We start from the raw sequence: 17,235 nt of genomic DNA on the forward strand, positions 1-17,235 counted from the left end.
AAGGATGTTACAATCCACATAGAGACATAACTTTTTTAAAATTTGGATTTTGAGCAATTGGCCCAAAAATTGCACAACAAGATTTCAAGGTTTAAGATCTTAACGAAAGCAAACAAATTAAAAGCAATATTTACTGAACATTGCCAAAAGGGTAGCTCATACTCTAAACCTCTGTGACCAATAACCCTCTGTCGCATACATAAACATTATAAAGCACTCTCCACAATGTTACAATCTTTATAGGAAATAGCTCACAATCACTTCCAATTTTCAACGTGTTCACGTCTCTCCCATTTGCTGAATCATACCATCGAGTGACTATCGAGAGGTGCTTTCTTCAGTGTTTGGAGAAATTCCAAACCAACAACTAGCAGTAACGTCACTCCATTGATTTCTCCTCCTAGCTTCACCAGGGCAAATCTTGCAGAGTCTTTAGATTGGTATAGGATGCATTTTTTTGACCAGAGTCTATCCTATTCTTGCGTAACGACAAGGCATCACAGGAGGCAACAAGGGTTGGATGTGAGCCGAAAGAAAAGTGGCAGAGCACAAAGAAAAGGAGACATGTCCTCTCTCTGTCTGACACCAAAAACCTACCTCTTACATTCTGCCCAGGGCTTGCAGCCTCCTTCTTTCTGCTGACCACACCAGCCACAGGATTTTGTCCCTGTCAGAATTTTCTTTCTCTCTATCCAAAAACTCCAAAACTAAAAGTGCGTTAACAAGTAGCCCAGCTGTTCTTGTCTTTATTTTCAGGTGTGAATATTTTGCACTTTGTTCTCAGCAAGACGGCTCCCTATCTCCATAGTAACCAAGCCACCTGTTGTGTGTACAATAATGATATAAAAGCCACCAGTTTGCAAGGTAAACGTGTCATTATGTCAGCAGCAGAACTGTGTGTCTGTTCTGCTCTGGGCCAAAGTGAAACTGAGGCTAGATCACATGACATACTTATCTTAAATGATGGCATGTTGATGATCCGGCACGTCTTGCAGACGTTCCTGTGGCAGGGTTGTGTGGTGTCGTGATTACTTCCCCAGAGCGGAGAAACTACAACATCTTCTACGGAGCCTTCAACACGTCATTGATGAAGATGAACATGTCGCCAAGGCCATCCCCATACCCCCACCTCTTGACTCCAAGCAACTGCACAACCTTAAACAGACTATTGTCCGCAGCAAATTACCCAGCCTTCAGGAGAACAGTGACCAAGACACCACACAATGCTGCCACTGTAAACTCTGCAAGATGTGCCAGATCATCGACACGGATGCCATCATCTCACGTGAGAACACCACCCACCAGGTACATGATACGTACACTTGCAACTCGGCCAATGTTGTCTACCTGATACGCTGCAGGAAAGGATGTTCCAAGGCATCGTACATTGGGGAGACAATGCAGACACAACGACAATGGATGAATGAACATCGCTCAACAATAACCAGGCAAGTCTGTTCTCTTCCTGTTGGGGGACACTCCAGCAGTCACAGTCATTCGGCCTCTGATCTTCAGGTAAGCGTTCTCCAAGAGGGCCTTCACAACACACAACAATGTAGAGTCGCTGAGCAGAGACCGATAGCCAAGTTCCACACATATGAGGACGGCCTTGACCGGGATCTTGGGTTCATGTCACAATATCTGTAACCCCCATGATTTGTCTGAGCTTGCAAAATCTCACTAACTGGCTGGAGACAATACACATCTCTTTAACCTGTGTTTAACCCTCTTCCCACTCGCATTGTCCGTACCTTTAAGACTTGATTACCTGTAAAGACTTGCATTCCAGCTATTATTTTATAAGTTGAGTTTGTATGTTTCTATGTCCTGTTTGTGAACTGAAATTCCACTCATCTGATGAAGGAGCAGCACTCCAAAAGCTGGTGGCTTTTGCTGCCAAATAAACCTGCTGGACTTTAACCTGGTGCTGTAAGACTTCTTCCAATGTAGTCCATAGCTTTTGGAATCCTTTAGCGCTTCTAATATTTTTGGCATGTTCAACCTGTGTAGACTCTCATTCCCAATTGCCAGATGAAGTCAAAAAGCCATTGCTCTGTATGCTATTTAAAAAATTTGAATTCAGAGGTAGGTGTGCTGCATCCCAGATCAGACCGGGAGTTTTGTGAATATTTTGACAATATCCCTTTAACCTTGCTTCTCCTTTAGTAGCTGGGATGAGTGTTGCTGCAGCTACTTTTGGGTGTTTTTCTGAAAGTCTGCCCATTATAGTCACAACCTTCTCCAGCCTGATTTTTATGACTTTGTTGCTTTATTTGTTTGACTCCCTTTCCCTCACTGTCAATCTGACCTACAACTTGGCTACCCTCTTTTCTCAACTCAGCTAGCCAAGTGCTGATCTTCTCGATGTACTGTCCTACTCATCACGAGAGATCTGTCTTGCTTGTCAGCTTTTTATTTGAGCAGTATTTCTACACTGTGTCTTCAAAGCCTTTCTATGCAGTCATTGTCACTGTGAATTGATCACTCTGACACAGTAACTCCTTTTCAGTCTGACCAGAACATCAAGGATCATCTGATGTCGTGTTGCACAATCTGAGAATGTTCACTCTGTCGTACCTATACTTAGTCTTGCTGCCAGGATCAGCCCCGTGTCACTTACAAGGCTGCATCTTTGAATAACATATGTGTGATATAATGCTATAAAAGTCCCAATCACTCATAAGAGATTGTGCCTAAACCTATAGGTTAATTTATTAATTCTACATACATGTGAGCATGTACAAATGGATAGAAAGTTTGAGGACAACCAACAGCAGCAGAACTGGGTATCTGTGTTCCTTGCTATCCTTTAAAGGCATATTACAACAGCACCAAAGTTTGTTGTCAGGCAGAATTTGAAGCAGATCACATGACTGTCTTAATTCTTTCATTTGACCTTGAATTAAAAGATCAACAACACAACCATCTTAGAAAACGTCACACTCGTGACAACTGTAACACCGCGTAGCAGAGATTTGAACGTAGAACACTCAATGTGCTGCACAAAATGTAAGGTTGATGGTATACAGCTCTTGTATGACAATGTAGATAATTGTTCAGTGTATGTACAGCCTTGATGCAGAATACGTATATCATCTCGTGCAAAAGATGCACAACATCTGTACAGGAGATTTACACCTTCTGTATAGATGGACGTTGTTTTCAGGAGAAGCAATGTTATTTAGATGTTATTTCTTTGTTAAGCTTCGACCACCAATACAACTAGTCCTCTTAAGTATTACCCATGTTGGATCCACAAATTATCCAGCTCAATCCAAACATAGGTAGGAAGTCGACCTGAGAAACAAATGACCATAAAGTATGGGGGCTTTATTTTAGTTTGATGTTTGTGTCAGCAGCCAAATAAGAAATCTATATTTAGTAACTGAAATGGAGATATTAAAACTCGTCAATATTACCACAATGAATATGCTCCCTGCTTTATAAAAAGTGTTTTGAGCTTTTTTTCATGTTTTAGAATGTTTTTGATCTTATTACCTATTATTGTGGGTTAAAATCTTGCTGACTCGATTATAGGAGATTAACAGTCCATTGTTAGAAATTAGAATATTAAATTTAAATAATGAAGATTTCAGGGGTCTGGGGTTGATTTGAATACAATAGATTGGGAAATGAAATTAACAGGTATACCAGTAAATGAGCAACAGTGAACATTTTAAGAAATATTACAAAATTATCAATGAATCAGTGTTCCATTGGGACTAAAACTCCATATGAAAAATTATTGATTTGGCAGGGCGCAGAATGTCATTGTACCTTTTCCAGCACTGGATCCATATCTGGCAAACAACACCATGCCTGTTCACCTGGGCCACTGCCTTGGCCCAGGCCTCCTTGGTTAGGTGAGGTGGCCTCCTCTTACAGTGTCAGGCAGCAAAATCTTGTGACGGGTACTCACTGTCTCCAGAGGAACCTTTAGGCAATCATCTGGAGACTGGAGGAGGGTAGACTTGTTATGCAGTACAACACACAATGACAATGCAGCTCCCTGAGCCTCCTGACTACCTACTTCAAGGCATCAGGGAGCTTCCCACTGCCCACACCCTCATTAGTCCCAGATTTCACATCCGCTTCCAAGCCCATCGATCCTGCACCATGTTGAACATTCATCCCCATATGTATCTGGCGGTCAGATTTTCTAAGAGTCTTTTGCAAATTACAACAAGGTTGTGCAAGGACAATGGGGCATCAGTGCTCATGTGTTCAGTCATCCTGTGATTATTTTTTCAGTTTGTCCTTCAGAAAATTGATTTTGTTAAAAGTACGAGACATTTAATGCGACAGAGTTCGACAGAATTGCTTTATTTTGCCTCTCTCTTCCTGTGGTGCACTCCGTCTAGTCTGCTGCATTGTCAATGCTTCCCATGATGCTCTGGGAGTGCCCATGTGTTGGTTGATCTCCGATCTCAACTTTTATGCTACTTTTACAGAGACTCTGAGATAAAGCTCTTAACGTGGGTGATGGTTATTAGACTTGAACAACAAAGTGTGGTGGATGCCAAATGTAAAGAGATTCAAACAGATATTTTGTCAGGCCTCCTGTGTGGCTAATTTATTTGTATCATGTTTTATGAGCTGCAGATGAAACCAATACAACAAAATTAATGAAATATCTTAACACTGTAAACCAGGGGAATACAAGAAAAGGGATTTAAAAATGCCACTCAGTCTATTGAAGATCACCCTTCTAGTAGATTTTCATTATCATCAAAATATGCCATTTCTATTTTGAATAACCACAATGATGCTGCTTCTTTTAACTCACTTATTTCAAACATTGGAGCACATTTTATTTGACTAGACATATTAAAATATGCACATCAGGATAAAAGAATATTTTTAGTAATTTGATCCGATGATGAGCCAAGCACTTCTCTTCAAGGCTACAGGCTAGGTGTTGGAAAGTGGGATTGAAATGAGAGGCTAGTTTCTTTTTTTTTGCTTCTTTTTGGATGGCACAGACACAATGGGCTGAATAGCCTCTTTCTGCACTGTAACTTTTCAATGGTCTATGATTGGCCTAGTTGTAAAATTTGAATTGCAGTTTGATTTTCATAATTTCATTGGAAATGTGTCTAAATTTTTGCCTCAATTTAGTTGTAGCATCTGAGAATTCAAGCTGATGGAAATGAGAAACAAATCTGTATAGTTTAAAAATACTTTTTTCCCCTTTAATTGAAAACTTTGTAAACAAGATAAGTTTGCTGCTGAAAACATTAAGGATGAAAAATTGGACTGTTGGTAATTGGGCACAGATATTGGTATTTGTGATGAACCCACACTCACTCATAGCAATGTCGATAGCGCTCAAACTATATGCTATTGCTGTTTTAAATGATAGTGACATGCAGTTCAGAAATAAAGGCAGTAGCTGTGTGCCTCAGCAGGGGCCCAAGTCTAGCTTCCTCAATTTAAACCAGGTTACATCTCTTCAGGCATTCCGAGGTATTTTGGCTGAAATAGCTGCTGGAATTTCTTCATAGAACATAGAACATAGAACATTACAGCGCAGAACAAGCCCTTCGGCCCATGATGTTGCACCGACCAGTTAAAAAACAATGACCCACTAACCTAAACCAATCCTTTTTCGTCCATAAACCTATCCACGGATCTCTTAAACGCCCACAAACTAGGCGCATTTACAACCGCAGCAGGCAGGGCATTCCAATCCCTCACCACCCTCTGGGTAAAGAACCTACCCCTGACATCCGTCCTATAACTACCCCCCCTTAACTTAAAGCCATGCCCCCTCGTGCTAGCTTTCTCCATCCGAGGAAAAAGGCTATCACTGTCCACCCTATCTAGACCTCTAATCATCTTATATGTCTCAATAAGATCCCCTCTTAGCCGCCTTCTTTCCAGCGAAAACAACCCCGAATCCCTCAGTCTCTCCTCATAGGACCTCCCCTCCATACCAGGCAACATCCTGGTAAACCTCCTCTGCACCCTCTCCAAAGCCTCCACATCCTTCCTGTAATGTGGGGACCAGAACTGCACGCAGTACTCCAAGTGCGGCCGCACCAGAGTTGTGTACAGTTGCAACATGACGCTGCGACTCCTAAATTCAATCCCCCTACCAATAAACGCCAAGACACCGTATGCCTTCTTAACAACCCTATCTACTTGATTCCCAACTTTCAGGGATCTATGTACACATACACCTAGATCCCTCTGCTCATCCACACTAAAGTCCTCCCGTTAGCCCTATACTCAACACATATGTTATTCCTACCAAAGTGAATTACCTCACACTTCTCCGCATTAAACTCCATCCGCCACCTCTCGGCCCAGCTCTGCAACCTGTCCAAGTCTTCCTGCAAACTATGACACCCTTCCTCACAATCTACCACACCTCCGACTTTGGTGTCATCAGCAAATTTACTAATCCACCCAACTATACCCTCATCCAGATCATTAATAAAAATTACAAACAGCAGTGGCCCCAAAACAGATCCCTGAGGCACACAACTTGTCACCGAACTCCATGACGAATATTTACCATCAACCACCACCCTCTGTCTCCTATCTGCTAGCCAATTCCTGATCCAATTTCCTAGATTACCCTCAATCCCATACATCTGCATTTTCTGCAGAAGCCTACCATGGTGAACCTTATCAAACGCCTTACTAAAATCCATATATACCACGTCAACTGCCTTACCCCCATCCACCTCTTTGGTCACTTTTTCAAAAAACTCAATAAGGTTAGTAAGGAGAGTCTGAGTGGAAAGATGAATGAAAATGGCACAACAGGAGAAAAAATATGTCTTGGTTCTCCAGCGAATAGTGGGAGGACTTGGTGGAGGGTGTGGATAGTAGGAGGGAGGGAGAGAGATCAGCCTTCCTCTGCAGAGCCTCCAGACTGACATTATGAAGGCAGTGGGAGCACAACAGACATCATGGTCACTGCCAGCAGTCTGTCTCTGAGGATCTAAATGCAGTGCCACAAGAAGTTCACAGGAGTGGTCAAGGTCACAGTGAATGCAACTTCACATACAATATCTCTTTAAGGACAAGGTGGCCCATGACGTGAGGCAGTCTTATATAATCAACGGGAGACAAAGAGATTCTCATCCCCATAGAGGAGATGGCAGCCAAGTTGCAGCCATATCCATGCCAGCTACGTGGATGATGGTATCTTCCCACCTAGTCCAGCTTCTCATATCTCACCACTCCTTTGTCCTATAACACTTCTGATTTACAAATTAATGACGGTATTAACATACACCTCTGACTTTTCCCCTTCCCTCACGCCAACCCTACCCTTGTGTCTTTAAGACATTTGAGAACAGTCACCTGGCCAGAAACCGGTGTGGGAACCTAAAGTACAAGAGCAGCAAGAGATTGTGAATCTCATACTTGTAACCAGCAACTCAGGTACTGACAGGACACACATTTTAAAAAGTAACAGAGAAAGAGGTGGGCTAGATTTAGTGGCAATGCCCTTTATGTTGGGCTGACAAGCCAGGGGGCCCTTGTCTGAGCCATTTGGGAGAGTCCCAATCAGATGTTATGCTCATCTTGCAACCAATGAGCTGCCATCTCCACATGCTGACCAATTGAAGGGCTGGCAGCTCTTCAGACCCATCAGCACTCTTAAGAGTGGTAGCCACTGCTGGCACAGCACCCAGCCCAAGAGTGTGTGACAATAGACCCCCAACCTCACAACAAGGTAAATGGACTTCAGGTCACTGGGTCAGGTCAGACAGCTCCAGACGATAGAGGTAGGTTGGAGGGAGTGGGATGGGCAGTTGGTTGGTGAGGGAAATGGAGTGTGTTGCAGAGGGGTGGCCATTGCTGCCAGGAGGCCCCATCATGAGCAGTAGGATGCCCACACTTTCCCACCACAAATCCACAGAGAAACAGACAAGATTAACCAGGTGGTCTCCCCACACGATAGCACCATGCAACTGCTAGCTGTGGTGGGAAGAGACGCTGAATTGGCGTCTGGATGGAGGGATGTCCATCCATGGCAGAATGCCATGGCATTGGGAAGGCAATAAGTACTCCAACCCTGCCTTCCCTCATTATTTAAAGCCTCATTCAGCCTTCTTTCCCGTCCTTCAAGACCCCATAAAATGCAGGCCAATGAGCCTGGTTTGGGACTAAGAAAGGAGAGCAGAGTGTCAGAAGCTCAGAGGGAAAAGTCACACAGGAAGCCTGCTGCAGAGGACCAGGATGAAGACTCCAAAGGGATAGCCTAAAGAAAAAGGCTGACGGGCATGCAAACGGAAAGACTTGGAGCAATAGAAGGCCTTTTAGAAAGCTTGCAGTTAGTTATAAGCAGGCTTCCACACTGAGCCTGGAACACACCTTTCCAGCCTGTAAGTGATCAACCCCATGAGAATACTTGAGGCTCAGCCATGATGGTCAATAATTTAGCTTCCACTGTAGCAGAAGCCCCAACATCTCAGAACTGGAATCTAAGTGAGGGCTGATATGTCATGCAGGTTCTGACAGCTGCCATCATGGTTTTTCATCCCAATGCTTAAAGAGGGCCTCTCAGCCATTCTGCAATCTGTGCTCCAGCAGATTACTCGAATTGTGAAGCACCAGCCTTTGGGAGTGGTAGTAGCTTCATAGTATATACACCTGCTGTCCGATCAGCAGGATGGCAGCATTGAGGCTCCATATTGCCTGTTCCCCAGTTGCCCTTCCACTAGCCCATGCTGCTGCCACCTATGCCAATGCACTGCAGTCAAAGGCTAGGTTTTCTAGTCCCAGAACTGTTCGATGTTGTCCTGCAAGGCCAGCTGCAGTCTCCACTATTGAAAATCAGCAACCTTCCTCGTCCCTCTGCTCACAACCTTTCTTTCTTTTTTACTGTGACCAGCTCTTGCTATAGTCTAAGGCAAATTGCAATGATAACATCCATGTCTAAGTGCATGTGATCTGGCCAGAACCTTTACAGTTGCAACCAATGCCATCACCATGTCCAGTACCACTTGCTAAAGACTTCACCTGCACTTGACACCACCAAGCGTTTGTTGTGATTCCTGCTCTCCAATTGGCAACTAGTCTGCAAATAGTTGATGTTCCTTTAAATAGTGCCAGTTGTTCTTTTTTGCCAAGCACATATTCAGCTGTTTGTGTTCAAGAAAGCACACTTGCTGGAAAGGTAAGGTCGAAAATTGCAATGCTGGCATCAAATTATTCATGTCAGGGTAAGCCTAATCTGTTTACTTAGATGCACTTTTCTAATGCCTGCACCGAAACCCTCACCAAATTAGCATTCAGTACAAGCCCAGCTGGAAATGTGTTCCCAGGGCACAGACTCTATTTGGTATCAAAATAGCATCCATAGTGCTGAAACTACAGGCGCTATGAAGCCCAATTTTGTTGTCTAAAACTTCATTCTATTTACAAACTAAAAACAGATACATTTGTTCCCAGTTTCCTGAAGAATTACAATAATTATAAAATGAGGCAGAATTGCAAAAAGGATTTCCAATCTGACTACTTATTGGAATGAGATCACTTGCAGATAAAATGTATTTATTCGTTACAAGTTGGCTTACATTAACACTGCAATTAAGTTATTGCAAAAACCTCCAAGACGCCACACTCTGGGGCCTGTTCAGGTACCCTGCGGGAGAATTTAGCATGGCCAATATACCTAACCAGCGCATCCTTCAAAGGAAACTGGGGCACCCGGACAAATGCCATGCGGACACGAGAGAACATGCAAACTCCACACAGTGACCCAAGCCGGGAATTGAAAAAGGGTCCCTGGTGCTGACAGGCAGGAGCGCTAGCCACTATGCCACCATGCAATGGTACAGACTCTATCTTCCATGACCTTGAATATTAGCTGAAGCACTTGTCCCTTGCAGCAACCTAAGCTCTGTAGTCTGAGTCACATTTTATAATGTAGCTACCACAGTTTTAATTCAATACATTCCTACACTTTTTGCAAAGGTTTGCTGACTCATGAACTAAGAATGCTGGGGATTCTCTGAATCAATTTACCAGAAATAGAAGTAATGGAAGTTATAGTGGAAGACAGATCATTTAGATACTTGGAAAAGGGAAGTTGTTGGAGTAGCACATGAATTTCCAGAAACTGTCATCATTACAGTACAAAGAAACCCCAGAATTTCACATGTTTTTGCTTTCTGTTACCAGTGAATCAGTAGACAGGACCGTCACTAAAATCAGCTCAGGAATACTGTTATTGCACTTAGCAACTAGAAAAAGCTGAATTTTTGCCTGATGAGAAGACAGAACGAAGGAAGAACAAAAATAATGATGACATGTTCTCCCCTACATTCCTTCAAAAGTTGTAGAACATGCGACACAGACCAGACGGAGGCATATTAAGGATTAATTTGTCAGCAGCTTTAGTTCTGCATTGAAACCCAACAACAAAATACTATGCTATCGTTATCAGACAATTCGGCAACAAATTTGCTCAGACTTGCATGGTTACTGATGTCTCTTACTATCAGGGCCGATCTGGGATGAATAATTGTGAACATTCTTTGAATTAGCAGGATACTGTGGGTGGGATTTTCTAGCTGCGCATTCTGCAAGACTGGAAATTCCCACCCAAGCTCAACACACCCTAAAATGCTCCATCAAATTTTCTATCTCACCTGCTATGATTCCCATGGCAGACAAAACAGGAAATTTCCAGCCCATGCGTTGATTCGACATTGGGTTCCACTAACTAGGCTTATCTGGATTTTCTTTTTCTCCCTGCAGAAATGTATTTGTGTCTGTTTTCACTACCAACACATTGGCCAGGATTCTCCCACCTCATCTGTGGCTGGGATTCTTCGGTCCCACTGCTATGAATGGAGATTTGGCTGAGCACCAAGTTCTCTGTTCTGACTGGTAGTGGTGGCGAGGTGCACAACATCAGAGAATTCTTGGCCATTTTTGAGGTCAACACTGATATCCCTCTTTGACTGGCTGATGCTTATTTCCAAAATGCTGGACAGGAGAAAACTGACAATTGTTCTGTGAAATATTCCCCTCCTTTACCTTGCTCTGGGACTTCAAGATCTTTTCCAAATGGGAGGGACAAAACCTTTGCCAGTGATAGTATTGTCATATTGCACTCATAGCACTCTTCCATCATCTTGCTATTGGCACAATCATGAGATGTCCACTTTCATCTGCTTCATCTGCTCAAGGAAGCTGGCACTAGGCTGCTCACAGGTGACCTGTTTAATCTGAAGGCTCTGTTTGAACAAGTAGCAAGGCAAAAGGGAATCTCGATAATTTTCAGATACCTACCTGATGGAGTTTCCCAACAGCAGCAAGATGGTACCCTGGTTTTCAACTGCCTGATTCTGCTTCTATTCCAGGACAAGATAATACCAGAGTCTGTACATGTACCAAGGTATGCTGATAGCTTGGGACACTAAATTATAGGGCATTGTGGGCGAGGTAGTGGATCATGGTTGTGTACACTATATCCATCTTGTTTGTGTTTGTGCACAGGGAAATTATCATGTTTGCATGTGACATTGCTGTGAGTTGGAAAAAATATTGTTTTATCTCGTATGTTTTGTTTCATCAGGGCCTACATAAGACAAATTGTGCTTTGATTACATGGGATTGCAAAAATATGAGTCACATTCAGGTGGCATTCAACGATTGTATCAATACTTGCAGAAATAATATCATAAACTCAATTTACATATGAATTATTAGAAACAGGTTTGCACTAACTAAATAGATCTACACCTAATATTCTCATGGTCAGTTAATTATCAGAGTTATGCAAAGATCACATGTAGATTCAGGACTTTAGTGTAAAGTGGCATATAAGTGAAATTTCAAGAAATGGACGCAATTTAAAACTAATATCCCAATTCTGATATCCTTTCGGCGGACACCAAGCTGAAGGGGGTAGGCACCAAGCTGAAAGGAAAGAAAATGCAAGCATAGTATGGGCCTGCAAGCAAGTAATGAAATAGTCCAACATTTGGCTCCCAGCCTGCTTAAGTACAAGAGATGCTGTCCAACATAGATGTCAGCCTTTTCTTTCCTTTTTGTTGTACTGCATGGGTCAGCATTACAGCATGACTGTAGAGTGGTGTGCAGGCAAGTTTCAGCTCACAGCTGACCATCACTGTCATTCACTGTGCCAGACAGGAAGTGGTACAGCTCTGTGTAATGAGCCAAATTCTATGAAAACAGTTCCTATGATTAATGCCAAGTGTGCTAAATCCCTACAGAGATGTTTAGTGATATCTTGTGTAAGGTTTTGATAATTTGTTGTTGGTCAATAACAGCTATGGATTTTAATCTTTAACCATATTTTAAATTAAATAGTTGAGTTTGAATTTCTGTTTGTGAGACATTGTACAGTTAAGGCAGTTGAGGATACTTCACAGGCAGATGCTGCTTATAAGAAATTATACTTAATTGTTTTATGAGATTATGTTTCCTAAGAGTCTAGATTCAACAAAGATATAGCTAAAAAGGTGGCTTGGGTTCAGTAATATCTTGGCCAGAATTCTCCAGTCTCGCATGCCCCACTACCGTTGCCAGCGAGAACAGAGAAATTGCAACTCAGCTAATTATGCACTGGAGGGTATGCACTCTAGCAGCACTAGAGAACCCCAGCCATTGTCTTTAAACAAAACCCATGCACTGATTTAATTGATTGGCAATATTTGTAGAGTGGAGCATCTGTATTAGAAGGAACATATTCTTTATGTTTTGACATTATGATAGAAGTGTCATTAACATTTGTTCTTAATGGGTTTAGTATTTGTAGGAATGGCTTATAGTAGATTCACGTAAATAATTATGAAATGTGTATTATTGACAAGAGGATGTGACTTTGTTGTAACTGCTCTGTATCTAAAATAAATGTGTTATTTGTTCACAATGGAATGTAAACTCTGGAGGCCAGAGAATCAAGGAATTAACATTCACCTTAAGAAATAAGAAAAATTATTATTTCAAGAACAGAGAAGGGAAAGACATTGTCTGTGCTGACATTGCTCAAGGAGTTCTTGGATCTTGAGGGCTACTATATTCACTGTTTTTTGCTGTAAATTGAATTCTTTCTTGATACATAATCACAAGTTATACATACCTTGTTAGGTCAGGCATGACTGAGGACTCTAGTCTTCAAAATTAAGAATTCAGAACTTAAAAATTTTAGTTAGAAGTGTTTTGTACCTTTGTATTTGGAGGATGTACCTTGAAGGTTATGTTGGTGTTGTTCCCCAAAAATATCAATTGTCTGCAAAAGTAAGGTACAGTAACCTTCCAAGTGTAAGCTTTTAGGGTTTGAGGTACAAAACCCTTCTAATTAAAATTTCAAGTTCTGAATTCTTAATTTCGAACATTAGGGTCCTCAGTTGTGCCTGACCTAACAAGGTATGCATAGTTTATGTTTGAATCAAGAAAGCATTTATTAAATAAGATTTACATATACTTTGCAAAAAAAACAGTGCGGACAACATGGGAGTCTTTTATCCCTCAAGTTCCTAGAATTCCTTGACTGTTGCCAGCACAAACGATGTCTATCTTGAAGTGACATTAACCTGTGTCCAGAAAAGTCATACCACAGAAGCCATGACAACACTGTACAAAAAAAATCCAGTTTTCAAACTTTTATCCCCACTTTTGTTTATTCCAGAATTCCTTATTTGGAAATAGTCCAATTGACCTCATTCATTGACTTAGGCTGTAAGTCATCTTGTGTCACCCCACCTCAGTAACTAAAACCAAATAGACAGAAGACAAATGTTCATGCCTTGTTTCTCTGGCCTCCAGAGTTTACATTCCATTATTAACAAATAACACTTTTTTTGAGACACAGAACAATTACAAAAAAAGTCACATCCTCTTGTCAATAATACACATTTTATAATTATTCACGTGAACACCCTGTATGAAGAAAGTCTTAACAATGCACTTAGAAAATCATAGGTTAAACAAAGTCAACATAGTATTTCAAAAGGAAAATCATGTTTGACAAATTATTAAAGAATTTTGAGGGTGAAATTAATAGAGTAGATAAAGAGGAACTGGATATGTAGTACAACTGATTTCCGAAAGGCATGTTAAGGTGTCACACAAAAGGTAAAATACACAAGATAAGGCAGAGTTGCCAACCCTCCAGAAAGCGTTTTCTACTGTGTGTAATCCTGGGGAAAAAATATGGAGACATTAAAAGATTGGTTTATTTTTGGCATTTTCTTTGAACATCTTGCTTCACCAGATAGAAAAAAATGAAAATGGGGTGGGAAGCTGTTAGGTTGATGTTCAGGCATTATTCAATTGGGTGATGTGTCTTTTTGCTTTCCATTTGGCGTAGGAAGGAAGCGTGTCAAAGGGTGTATTCCAGGAATACATTTAATTGCTTCAGCTCTCACTTAAACTAGGCTTTGAGGTGGGTTTCCTGTTGTCACATGTCAGTTTGTCTAACGTTGCTCCTTTCTCAACCTGCACTGCAACACCCCGACTCCATCAGACCATCCCATCCATATTGCACCAATAGTCTGACTGCGATTGGGATAATGTTTCTGAAAACTGTGAATGAGCTACATGGCAACAATATATAGTACAAACTTATATAGCAATGAGATACTCTCATATTGAGTGAAAATAATCCAATCTGAGGCTTTCGAGGTCTCCAACCAGCAGTAAGTACATTGGGAACCCTAAGATAAGGGCTCATGAATTGAGGGAAATATAATAGCATGGATAGAGGATTTTCCAACAGACAGGAAGCAGGGACTAGCAATAGACATATTTTCAAGTTGGTAGACTGTGACAACTAGAGTGCCATGAGAATCGTTGCAAGGACCTCTGCCACTTGCAACATATATGAATGCCAAATGAGGGAAGAAACCAAGAGTAATGTTTCTCTGTTTGCAGATTATACAAAGGTAGCACAAGAAGTGAAAGGTGAAGAGGACACAGAGGTATAGGCAGGATGACAGATGGAGTATAAAGTTTAATGTTTATTTATTATGTCACAAGTAGGCTTACAATAACACTGCAACAAAGTTACTGTGAAAATCCCCTAGTCACCACACTCCGGCGCCTGTTTGGGTGCATTGAGGGAGAATTTAGCGTGGCCGATACGCGTAACTAGCACGTCTTTCAGACTTTGGGAGGAAACCAGAGCACCTGGAGGAACCCATGCAGACACGGGGAGAATGTGCAGACTCCATACAGTGACCGAAGCTGGAAATTGAACCTGGGTCCGTGGCTTCAGCAAGGTCATCATGAAGTCATACATTTACAGAAAACACATTTTTGCTGATTTTGTTTTTATGGTTACTGAAGCCAAAATAATGCAGAAATAGCAGAGAATCTTCACCACGTAGCTCTAAAAGCATAGTACCCTGGTTTTCTTTTGTGTTCCTTTTTCCAAATTTATTTTTTGATCAGGAAAGAATGTAATCCACTAGCAAACTGTGCTTTGTTTGTCTGAATAAATGTGTTCAGTTGTCCTGGACAGAAAGGGTACTGAAGTAGTAAATCCTTTAGGAAAATCAATACATGGCTGTTTTAAACATAGATGACTCACTCTTCCTCTGGGGAATGAATGCTTTTACTGAATTTCTGATTCAGTGGCTAATGTGCAGTCGGTCCTCAGTAACTCTGAACCCAGATGATCTCAAAAGATACGGGTAATAACCAACTGATCAAATTAAATACAAGATGGTGGTGCTTCAGACATGATTTATCTGCTGTATTGCTCTGCAAGGATATACAGAATGGGTACGTCTTGTGAAATTAAAATGTTATGAACACCACATATACAGTTAATTTTATATTTTTTGTGAAATTAGCTTTGACTCCTCCAAACATGCTCTATTTGCATTTTCTTCTCTATCCTGATCTCACTAATCCCATTGTTCCTCCCTCGTACCATGTTTTAAATGCTAATCTTCATTTACTGATCTCCTGAAGCTGAACCTACTCAATCTGCACAAACTCCTCAAATTTCTTTACCCTTCTGCTGACCTCCAGCATATCTCTTAAGCCCCATTCCTAGTAACAAAGCCCTCAGTTGTTTCAGCCCCATTTTCAGCAATCTTTTTATTCAGTATGGGGAGAATTTTTTTCTTTCTAACTATGAGGAACACAGGAGCAGGCAAGATACAAATCAGTTTCCCAAATGGACTGAGCATTGCTCAGTCACTCCAATCCGCCTATGAAGCAGTTTCTCCTTTTAATATGTTTGGGTGGTGTGGGGGGATGGTGTTCCATAGTTTCCTTCAGGTTCCCAATGTACTTACTGCTGGTTGGAGACCTCGAAAGCCTCAGATTGGATTATTTTCACTCAATATGAGAGAATCCCATTGCTATATAAGTTTGTACCATATATTGTTGCCATGTAGCTCATTCACAGTTTTCAGAAACATTATCCCAATCACAGTCAGACTATTGGTGCAATATGGATGGGATGGTCTGATGGAGTCGGGGTGTTGCAGTGCAGGTTGAGAAAGGAGCAACGTTAGACAAACTGACATGTGACAACAGGAAACCCACCTCAAAGCCTAGTTTAAATGAGAGCTGAAGCCGTCTTTCTGGGAGGTTGAAATGGTTATGTATCAAGTGGAGACCTAGTGATGGGCAAATTGGGCTGAATTTTCATTTGGCTGTGGAATTGGGGACAGAGGCGGATCAGCTAGCAATTTCCTGCATTAATTGGTATGCTTGCTGGCCAACATGTTTCCATCTCCAGGCCATTTTGGGACAGGTTTGGGGTAGTTTAGTTTTAGTTTATTAGTGCCACAAGCAGGCTTACATTAATGTTGTGAGGGGGTGAGGGTTGATAGCTACCTGCTCACAAGATTTTTTTTTAAATTCTTTCTTTCATGGGATGCGGCATTCCTGCAAGGCCAGCATTTGTTTCCCATCCCTAGTTGCCTTTGAAATGAGTGGCTTGCTGGCTCATTGCAGAGGGTAGTTTAACCACATTGCTGTGAATCTGGAGTCAGTGTCGGTCAGCCTAAGGATGGCAGGTTTCCTTCCCTAAGGACCTTAGTGAATCAAGTGGACAATGGTAGTTTCATGATCATCATTAGACTAGACTAGTTTTTAATTCCAAATTTATTAACTGAATTTGGATTCCAATTGCCATGGTGGGATTTGAACTCGTGTCCCCAGTTCATTAGCCATGGATTCTGGATTAGTAGTCTAGTGATATCACCACTACACCGCCATGTGGGGCTGCTAATATTTCAGCACTGGAGAGTCTCAGGTATGTCCTCCAGCCTTGGGAGC

The 17,235-nt window shown here is 41.7% G+C and overlaps 2 protein-coding genes across 2 annotated transcripts in view; one reads left to right on the forward strand and one right to left on the reverse strand.

Moving 5' to 3' along the window:
* gab2 (GRB2-associated binding protein 2) overlaps positions 1–17,235 on the forward strand; it is a 294,459-nt gene that overhangs the window by 243,636 nt on the left and 33,588 nt on the right. The gene's annotated exons all lie outside the window — the stretch shown is intronic.
* The window catches only part of LOC145348955 (ubiquitin carboxyl-terminal hydrolase 35-like), a 399,754-nt gene that overhangs the window by 222,825 nt on the left and 159,694 nt on the right, over positions 1–17,235 (reverse strand). The gene's annotated exons all lie outside the window — the stretch shown is intronic.

The sequence above is a fragment of the Carcharhinus amblyrhynchos genome, chromosome 10 (assembly GCF_965287045.1).
Source record: "Carcharhinus amblyrhynchos chromosome 10, sCarAmb.v2.hapA, whole genome shotgun sequence".
Classification (NCBI taxonomy): Eukaryota; Metazoa; Chordata; class Chondrichthyes; order Carcharhiniformes; family Carcharhinidae; genus Carcharhinus; species Carcharhinus amblyrhynchos.